Below are 10,235 nucleotides of genomic sequence, written 5' to 3'. Positions count from 1 at the left end.
GCTCCTCTCTCCATCTCTGATCCAGGACCCAGTAAAGGTTGCATCTCCATCATTTCAACTCTGTTACTCCCAGACTGATCTGTTGAAATAAAATATAGCAACATTAACAACAACAAAAACAACAACATTAATAACCTGACCAGTAATTACACATTAGACTCATAAAGCCTGAGGTCTTCTCTCCCTGAGGACAACAACATTAATAACCTGACCAGTAATTACACATTAGACTCATAAAGCCTGAGGTCTACTCTACCTGAGGACAACAACATTAATAACCTGACCAGTAATTACACATTAGACTCATAAAGCCTGAGGTCTTCTCTCCCTGAGGACAACAACATTAATAACCTGACCAGTAATTACACATTAGACTCATAAAGGCTGAGGTCTTCTCTCCCTGAGGACAACAACATTAATAACCTGACCAGTAATTACACATTAGACTCATAAAGCCTGAGGTCTTCTCTCCCTGAGGACAACAACATTAATAACCTGACCAGTAATTACACATTAGACTCATAAAGCCTGAGGTCTTCTCTCCCTGAGGACAACAACATTAATAACCTGACCAGTAATTACACATTAGACTCATAAAGCCTGAGGTCTACTCTACCTGAGGACAACAACATTAATAACCTGACCAGTAATTACACATTAGACTCATAAAGGCTGAGGTCTTCTCTCCCTGAGGACAACAACATTAATAACCTGACCAGTAATTACACATTAGACTCATAAAGCCTGAGGTCTTCTCTCCCTGAGGACAACAACATTAATAACCTGACCAGTAATTACACATTAGACTCATAAAGCCTGAGGTCTACTCTACCTGAGGACAACAACATTAATAACCTGACCAGTAATTACACATTAGACTCATAAAGCCTGAGGTCTACTCTCCCTGAGGACAACAACATTAATAACCTGACCAGTAATTACACATTAGACTCATAAAGCCTGAGGTCTTATATATAATAATTTAAATCATTCTGTGTGGCAAACAACATATTTCTTGAGGTGGGTGACATCAACTGGTAATATTTTCCCGTCTCGGGGAGTTGTTGATATGTGACATTACTGTATGTTACAGGAATGAGGGACGGAGAGACAGACAGGCAGAGACAGACAGAGACAGACAGGCAGAGACAGACAGGCAGGCAGGCAGTAAGGAAGACAGACAGGCCGCTGGCATGAACATTGCGTTAAGACAGCATGAACATCATATGTGTTAGCGAAACACTTCAGACCGCGCTATACGAAACATCAAGGGCTAAGACATCACATCATGCGCATCGCATCACATCATCATGCTATGCAGTACGCTGAAACATCATAAAGGCGTTATGCTATACAGCAAGGAAGACGCGCTGGCGCTGTTCATGAAGATTTATATATATATAGGCAGTATGAAGACAGGTTAAGATTGTGTATGAAGACAGGCAGGCAGTATGAAGACAGACAGGCAGGCAGAAGAAGACAGAGGCAGGCAGTAAGGAAGATTGGCAGGCAGTATGAAGACAGATTATGCAGGCAGTATGGAAGACAGACAGGCAGGCAGTAAGGAAGACAGACAGGCAGGCAGGCAGTAAGGAAGACAGGCAGGCAGGCAGTAAGGAAGACAGGCAGGCAGGCAGTAAGGAAGACAGGCAGGCAGGCAGTAAGGAAGACAGGCAGACAGTAAGGAAGACAGGCAGGCAGGCAGTAAGGAAGACAGACAGGCAGGCAGTAAGGAAGACAGGCAGGCAGTAAGGAAGACAGGCAGGCAGTAAGGAAGACAGGCAGACAGTAAGGAAGACAGGCAGGCAGTAAGGAAGACAGACAGGCAGGCAGTAAGGAAGACAGGCAGGCAGTAAGGAAGACAGACAGGCAGGCAGTAAGGAAGACAGACAGGCAGGCAGTAAGGAAGACAGACAGGCAGGCAGTAAGGAAGACAGGCAGGCAGTAAGGAAGACAGGCAGGCAGGCAGTAAGGAAGACAGGCAGGCAGGCAGTAAGGAAGACAGGCAGGCAGGCAGTAAGGAAGACAGGCAGGCAGTAAAGGAAGACAGACAGGCAGGCAGTAAGGAAGACAGGCAGGCAGGCAGGCAGGCAGTAAGGAAGACAGGCAGGCAGGCAGGCAGGCAGTAAGGAAGACAGGCAGGCAGTAAGGAAGACAGGCAGGCAGTAAGGAAGACAGGCAGGCAGTAAAGGAAGACAGGCAGAAACTTACCAGGTGGATCATCATCAACAACATCTGTTTTTGGAGATATACCTAAAAAGACCAGAGTAAGTTAGAGAATACCAAGATCTCCAACTAAATCTGTTTCCTCTCTAAATTAATAACACCTTGGATTGAACCAGTGAATATAATGATAATAATGAATGGATTTTTATCCACATCGGCTCAAACCTGGTTTTAGCTGCTCAACCAGTAAAGACCGTAGTTTGTAGAAACGCTGAACTGAATTTGAAAACTATGACAACATAAAACAATATTTTTTTCCCAGTGATACTGTATATATACTGTATATATAATAATATATTATTATTATTATTATTATTATTATTATTATTATTATATATCCAACATAGGTAGACTTACCCAGTAGATTTATGACTCGATCAGGTTCTGCTTTCAGCATGTCTCGGACTAAGTCAGGTTCTTCTCTCATCAGACTCTTGTATAAAAAGCAGATTTCACCTTTTCCCCGCCTGAATCTACGGCCGTGAACAGAACCCTCATCTTCTCCACGCTGGTCCCAGCAGCACAGATATCAGAGTAATCCTGTTGTTGGATCAGGGGCCTCAGGGCGTCTGCTAATGGCATCACCTTGGTAACATTGGTAACCTTGGTAACATTGGTAACCTTGGTAACATTGGTAACCTTGGTAACATTGGTAACCTTGGTAACATTGGTAACCTTGGTAACATTGGTAACATTGGTAACCTTGGTAACATTGGTAACCTTGGTAACATTGGTAACCTTGGTAACATTGGCAACGAGCTTCGGCCTGCGCGCATCCACAAACCCGACAACTGGTTAGAAAAGAGAAGAATGTATTGCATTTGGACCGAAACAAGAGATTTATGTCTCTGTATTTTCAGAAAATAAATTCTCCAAATGTTTGCTACCTACGATGTATCATTTACAATGTCAAATAAATTAATAACTCTGCAGGAATTAATCTTAAGAGTTATAGACCCACAGTTCATATTATATGAGAGGTTATAGGCCTACAGTTCATATTATATGAGAGAGTTATAGACCTACAGTTCATATTATATGAGAGGTTATAGAGCTACAGTTTTTATTATATGAGGTTATGAGAGGTTGCCTACAGTTCATATTATATGAGAGGTTATAGACCTCACAGTTCATATTATATGAGAGGTTATAGACCTACAGTTCATATTATATGAGAGGTTATAGACCTACAGTTCATATTATATGAGGCTATATGAGAGGTTATAGACCTACAGTTCATATTATATGAGAACTTATAGACCTACAGTTCATATTATATGAGAGGTTATAGACCTACAGTTCATATTATATGAGAGGTTATAGACCTACAGTTCATATTATATGAGAGGTTATAGAGCTACAGTTCATATTATATGAGAGGTTATAGACCTTCAGTTCATATTATATGAGAGGTTATAGAGCTACAGTTCATATTATATGAGAGGTTATAGACTTGCCAGTTCATATTATATGAGAGGTTATAGACCTTCAGTTCATATTATATGAGGCTACAGTTCATATTATATGAGAGGTTATAGACCCACAGTTCATATTATATGAGAGGTTATAGACCTACAGTTCATATTATATGAGAGGTTATAGACCTACAGTTCATATTATGAGAGGTTATAGAGCTACAGTTCATATTATATGAGGCTATATGAGAGGTTATAGACCTACAGTTCATATTATATGAGAGGTTATAGACCTACAGTTCATATTATATGAGGCTATATGAGAGGTTATAGACCTACAGTTCATATTATATGAGAGTTTATAGAGCTACAGTTCATATTATATGAGAGGTTATAGACCTACAGTTCATATTATATGAGAGGTTAGAGCTACAGTTCATATTATATGAGAGGTTATAGAGCTACAGTTCATATTATATGAGAGGTTATAGACCTACAGTTCATATTATATGAGAGGTTATAGACCTACAGTTCATATTATATTAGGCTATATGAGGGTTATAGACCTATAGTTCATATTATATGAGACTATTATAGACTACTGTTCTGGTCTCTATGAGAGGTTATAGACTACTGTTCTATTATATGAGAGGTTATAGACTACAGTTCTGGTTCTATGAGGCTATATGACTAGGTTATAGTCCTCTATTCTCTATAGACTACTGTTCTGGTCCTACAGTTCATAACATTATATGAGAGGTTATAGAGACTACAGTTCTGGTATTATATCTAGAGGTTATAGACCTCAGTTCTATAACATTAGACTAGGTTATAGAGCTACAGTTCTATATTAGATATGTTCTGGTTATAGACTACTGTTCTGGTCTATATTCTAGGTTATAGAGCTACAGTTCATATTATATGAGAGGTTATAGACCTACAGTTCTATAACATTGGCTATATGAGAGGTTATAGACCCACAGTTCTACTTATATGAGAGGTTATACCAGACTACTGTTCTGTTCATATTATATGAGAGGTTATAGAGTTCTGGTCCTCTATTCTTATACTGTTCTGGCTATATGATAGGTTATAGACTACTGTTCTGGTTCATTCTCTATAGACTAGGTTCTAGACCTCTATTCATATTATATGACTAGGTTATAGAGCTACAGCTCATATTATAACATTAGACTATATGAGAGGTTATAGACTCTACCAGACATATTATATGAGAGGTTATTCTCTAGACTACTGTTCTGGTTCTATATCTATATGACTAGGTTATAGAGTCCTCTATTCATATTATATGAGAGGTTATAGACCTACTGCAGTTCATATTATATGAGACTAGGTTCCGGTCCTCAGTTCATATTATATGAGAGGTTATAGACCTACAGTTCATATTATATGAGGAGGTTCTAGACCTACAGACTATTATATGAGAGGTTATAGAGCTACAGTTTCATATTATAACATGAGAGGTTCTGGTCCCCAGTTCATATTATACTGTTCTGGTTATAGAGCTACAGTTCATATTATATGAGAGGTTATAGGTCTCTAGTTCATATTATATGAGAGGTTATAGACTCTACCAGACATACTGTTATGAGTCCCCTATTCTATAACATAGACTACTGTTCTGGTCTCTATTATATAAGAGGTTATAGACTACTGTTCAGTTCATATTATATGAGAGGTTATAGAGCTACAGTTCATATTATATGTTCTGGCTATATGATAACATATAGACTACTGTTCTATTATATGAGAGGTTATAGACTACTGTTCTGGTCCTCTATTCTATAACATTAGACTACTGTTCTGGTCCTCTATTCTATAACATTAGACTACTGTTCTGGTTCCCTATTCTCTACCAGACTACTGTTCTGGTCCTCTATTCTATAACATTAGACTGCTGTTCTGGTCCTCTATTCTATAACATTAGACTACTGTTCTGGTCCTCTATTCTCTACCAGACTACTGTTCTGGGTCCTCTATTCTCTACATCAGACTACTGTTCTGGTCCTCTATTCTCTACCAGACTACTGTTCTGGTCCTTCTATTCTCTACCAGACTACAGTTCTGGTCCTTCTTCTATAACATTAGACTACTGTTCTGGTCCTCTATTCTATAACATTAGACTACTGTTCTGGTCCTCTATTCTATACCAGACTACTGTTCTGGTCCTCTATTCTATACCAGACTACTGTTCTGTCCTCTCTTCTATAACATTAGACTACTGTTCTGGTCCTCACAATTCTATAACATTAGACTACTGTTCTGGTCCTCTATATAACATTAGACTACTGTTCTGGTCCTCTATTCTCTACCAGACTACTGTTTCTGGTCCCTCTAGACTACTGTTCTGGTCCTCTATTCTATAACATTAGACTACTGTTCTGGTCCTCTATTCTATAACATTCCAGACTACTGTTCTGGTCCTCTATTCTCTACCAGACTACTGTTCTGGTCCTCTATTCTCTACCAGACTACTGTTCTGGTCCTCTATTCTCTACCAGACTACTGTTCTGGTCCTCTATTCTATAACAGACTACTGTTCTGGTCCTCTATTCTACCAGACTACTGTTCTGTCCTCTATTCTCTACCAGACTACTGTTCTGGTCCTCTCTTCTATAACATTAGACTACTGTTCTGGTCCTCTATTCTCTACCAGACTACTGTTCTGGTCCTCTATTCTATAACATTAGACTACTGTTCTGGTCCTCTATTCTCTACCAGACTACTGTTCTGGTCCTCTATTCTCTACCAGACTACTGTTCTGGTCCTCTATTCTATAACATTAGACTACTGTTCTGGTCCTCTATTCTCTACCAGACTACTGTTCTGGTCCTCTATTCTCTACCAGACTACTGTTCTGGTCCTCTATTCTATTCTCTACCAGACTACTGTTCTGGTCCTCTATTCTCTACCAGACTACTGTTCTGGTCCTCATTCTATAACATTTCTGGTCTCTATTCTCTACCAGACTACTGTTCTGGTCCTCCAATTCTATAACATTAGACTACTGTTCTGGTCCTTCTATTCTCTACCAGACTACTGTTCTGGTCCTCTTCTTCTCTACCAGACTACTGTTCTGGTCCTCTATTTATCTACTGCAGACTACTGTTCTGGTCCTCTATTCTCTACCAGACTACTGTTCTGGTCCTCTATTCTCTACCAGACTACTGTTCTGGTCCTCTATTCTCTACCAGACTACTGTTCTGGTCCTCTATTCTATAAGACATGTAGACTACTGTTCTGGTCCTCTATTCTATAACATTAGACTACTTTTCTGGTCCTCTATTCTATAACAGACTACTGTTCTGGTCCTCTATTCTATACTGACTACTGTTCTGGTCCTCTATTCTATAACATTAGACTACTGTTCTGGTCCTCTATTCTCTACCAGACTACTGTTCTGTCCTCTATTCTATAACATTAGACTACTGTTCTGGTCCCCTATTCTATAACATTAGACTACTGTTCTGTCCTCTATTCTCTACAGACTACTGTTCTGGTCCTCTATTCTCTACCAGACTACTGTTCTGGTCCTCTATTCTCTACCAGACTACTGTTCTGGTCCTCTTTCTCTGCCAGACTACTGTTCTGGTCCTCTATTCTATAACATTAGACTACTGTTCTGGTCTCTATTCTCTACCAGACTACAGTTCTGGTCCCTATTCTATAACAGACTACTGTTCTGGTCCTCTATTCTATAACATCAGACTACTGTTCTGGTCCTCTATTCTATAACATTAGACTACTGTTCTGGTCCTCTATTCTACCATTAAGACTACTGTTCTGGTCCTCTATTCTACCAGACTACTGTTCTGTCCTCTATTCTATAACATTAGACTACTGTTCTGTCCTCTATTCTATACCAGACTACTGTTCTGGTCCTCTATTCTATAACATTAGACTACTGTTCTGGTCCTCTATTCTCTAACATTAGACTACTGTTCTGGTCCTCTTCTCTACCAGACTACTGTTCTGTCCTCTATTCTCTAACAGACTACTGTTCTGGTCCTCTTTCTATAACATTAGACTACTGTTCTGGTCCTCTATTCTCTACCAGACTACTGTTCTGTCCTCTATTCTCTACCAGACTACTGTTCTGGTCCTCTATTCTCTACTAGACTACTGTTCTGGTCCTCTATTCTATAACATTAGACTACTGTTCTGGTCCTCTATTCTATAACAGACTACTGTTCTGGTCCTCTATTCTCTACCAGACTACAGTTCTGGTCCTCTATTCTATAACATCAGACTACTGTTCTGGTCCCCTATTCTATAACATTAGACTACTGTTCTGTCCTCTATTCTCTACCAGACTACTGTACTGGTCCTCTATTCTCTACCAGACTACTGTTCTGGTCCTCTATTCTATAACAGACTACTGTTCTTGTCCTCTATTCTCTACCAGACTACTGTTCTGGTCCTCTATTCTATAACATTATACTACTGTTCTTGTCCTCTATTCTCTACCAGACTACTGTTCTGGTCCTCTATTCTCTACCAGACTACTGTTCTGGTCCTCTATTCTCGACCAGACTACTGTTCTGGTCCTCTCTTCTATAACATTAGACTACTGTTCTGGTCCTCTATTAACATTAGACTACTGTTCTGGTCCTCTATTCTCTACCAGACTACTGTTCTGGTCCTCTATTTCTCTACCAGACTACTGTTCTGGTCCTCTATTCTATAACAGACTACTGTTCTGGTCCTCTATTCTCTATTCTACCAGACTACTGTTCTGGTCCTCTATTCTCTACCAGACTACTGTTCTGGTCTCTATTCTCTGCCAGACTACTGTTCTGGTCCTCTATTCTATAACATTAGACTACTGTTCTGGTCTCTATTGTCTACCAGACTACTGTTCTGGTCCTCTATTTCTACCAGACTACAGTATAAATATACATTAATTAGATTACTCCTCTACCAGACTACAGTATAAATATACATTAATTAGATTACTCCTCTACCAGACTACAGTATAAATATACATTAATTAGATTACTCCTCTACCAGACTACAGTATAAATATACATTAATTAGATTACTCCTCTACCAGACTACAGTATAAATATACATTAATTAGATTACTCCTCTACCAGACTACAGTATAAATATACATTAATTAGATTACTCCTCTACCAGACTACAGTATAAATATACATTCATTAGATTAAAGACCTCCTCTACCAGACTACAGTTCTGGTCCTCTCTTCTCTGCCAGACTACTGTTCTGGTCTCTATTCTCTACCAGACTACTGTTCTGGTCCTCTATTCTCTACCAGACTACTATTTCTGGTCCTCTATTCTCTACCAGACTACTGTTCTGGTCCTCTATTCTCTACCAGACTACTGTTCTGGTCCTCTATTCTCTGCCAGACTGCTGTTTACTTGGTCCTCTATTCTCTACCAGACTACTGTTCTGGTCCTCTATTCTCCTAACAGACTACTGTTCTGGTCCTCTATTCTCTACCAGACTGCTGTTCTGGTCCTCTATTCTCTACCAGACTACTGTTCTGGTCCTCTATTCTCTGCCAGACTACTGTTCTGGTCCTCTATTCTCTGCAGACTACTGTTCTGGTCCTCTATTCTCTACCAGACTACTGTTCTGGTCCTCTATTCTCTACCAGACTACTGTTCTGGTCCTCTATTCTCTACCAGACTACTGTTCTGGTCCTCTATTCTCTACCAGACTACTGTTCTGGTCCTCTATTCTCTACCAGACTACTGTTCTGGTCCTCTATTCTCTACCAGACTACTGTTCTGGTCCTCTATTCTCTACCAGACTACTGTTCTGGTCCTCTATTCTCTACCAGACTACTGTTCTGGTCCTCTATTCTATAACATTAGACTACTGTTCTGGTCCTCTATTCTCTACCAGACTACTGTTCTGGTCCTCTATTCTATAACATTAGACTACTGTTCTGGTCCTCTATTCTCTACCAGACTACTGTTCTGGTCCTCTATTCTCTACCAGACTACTGTTCTGGTCCTCTATTCTCTACCAGACTACTGTTCTGGTCCTCTATTCTCTACCAGACTACTGTTCTGGTCCTCTATTCTATAACATTAGACTACTGTTCTGGTCCTCTATTCTATAACATTAGACTACTGTTCTGGTCCTCTATTCTATAACATTAGACTACTGTTCTGGTCCTCTATTCTCTACCAGACTACTGTTCTGGTCCTCTATTCTATAACATTAGACTACTGTTCTGGTCCTCTATTCTCTACCAGACTACTGTTCTGGTCCTCTATTCTCTACCAGACTACTGTTCTGGTCCTCTATTCTCTACCAGACTACTGTTCTGGTCCTCTATTCTATAACATTAGACTACTGTTCTGGTCCTCTATTCTATAACATTAGACTACTGTTCTGGTCCTCTATTCTCTACCAGACTACTGTTCTGGTCCTCTATTCTCTACCAGACTACTGTTCTGGTCCTCTATTCTCTACCAGACTACTGTTCTGGTCCTCTATTCTCTACCAGACTACTGTTCTGGTCCTCTATTCTATAACATTAGACTACTGTTCTGGTCCTCTATTCTCTACCAGACTACTGTTCTGGTCCTCTATTC

The 10,235-nt window shown here is 39.7% G+C and overlaps 1 long non-coding RNA gene across 1 annotated transcript; it reads left to right on the top strand.

Annotated features, from left to right (window-relative positions):
- Positions 1-20: 20 nt before the first annotated feature.
- Positions 21-829, top strand: LOC127924113 (uncharacterized). The gene is made up of 3 exons (XR_008116800.1): positions 21-245; positions 390-605; positions 678-829. It is a non-coding gene; the product is annotated as an uncharacterized LOC127924113 (long non-coding RNA).
- The last annotated feature ends 9,406 nt before the right edge of the window (positions 830-10,235 follow it).

This window comes from Oncorhynchus keta, unplaced genomic scaffold (assembly GCF_023373465.1).
Source record: "Oncorhynchus keta strain PuntledgeMale-10-30-2019 unplaced genomic scaffold, Oket_V2 Un_contig_3679_pilon_pilon, whole genome shotgun sequence".
Lineage (NCBI taxonomy): Eukaryota > Metazoa > Chordata > Actinopteri > Salmoniformes > Salmonidae > Oncorhynchus > Oncorhynchus keta.
This window is presented reverse-complemented; position numbering and strand designations above follow the sequence as displayed.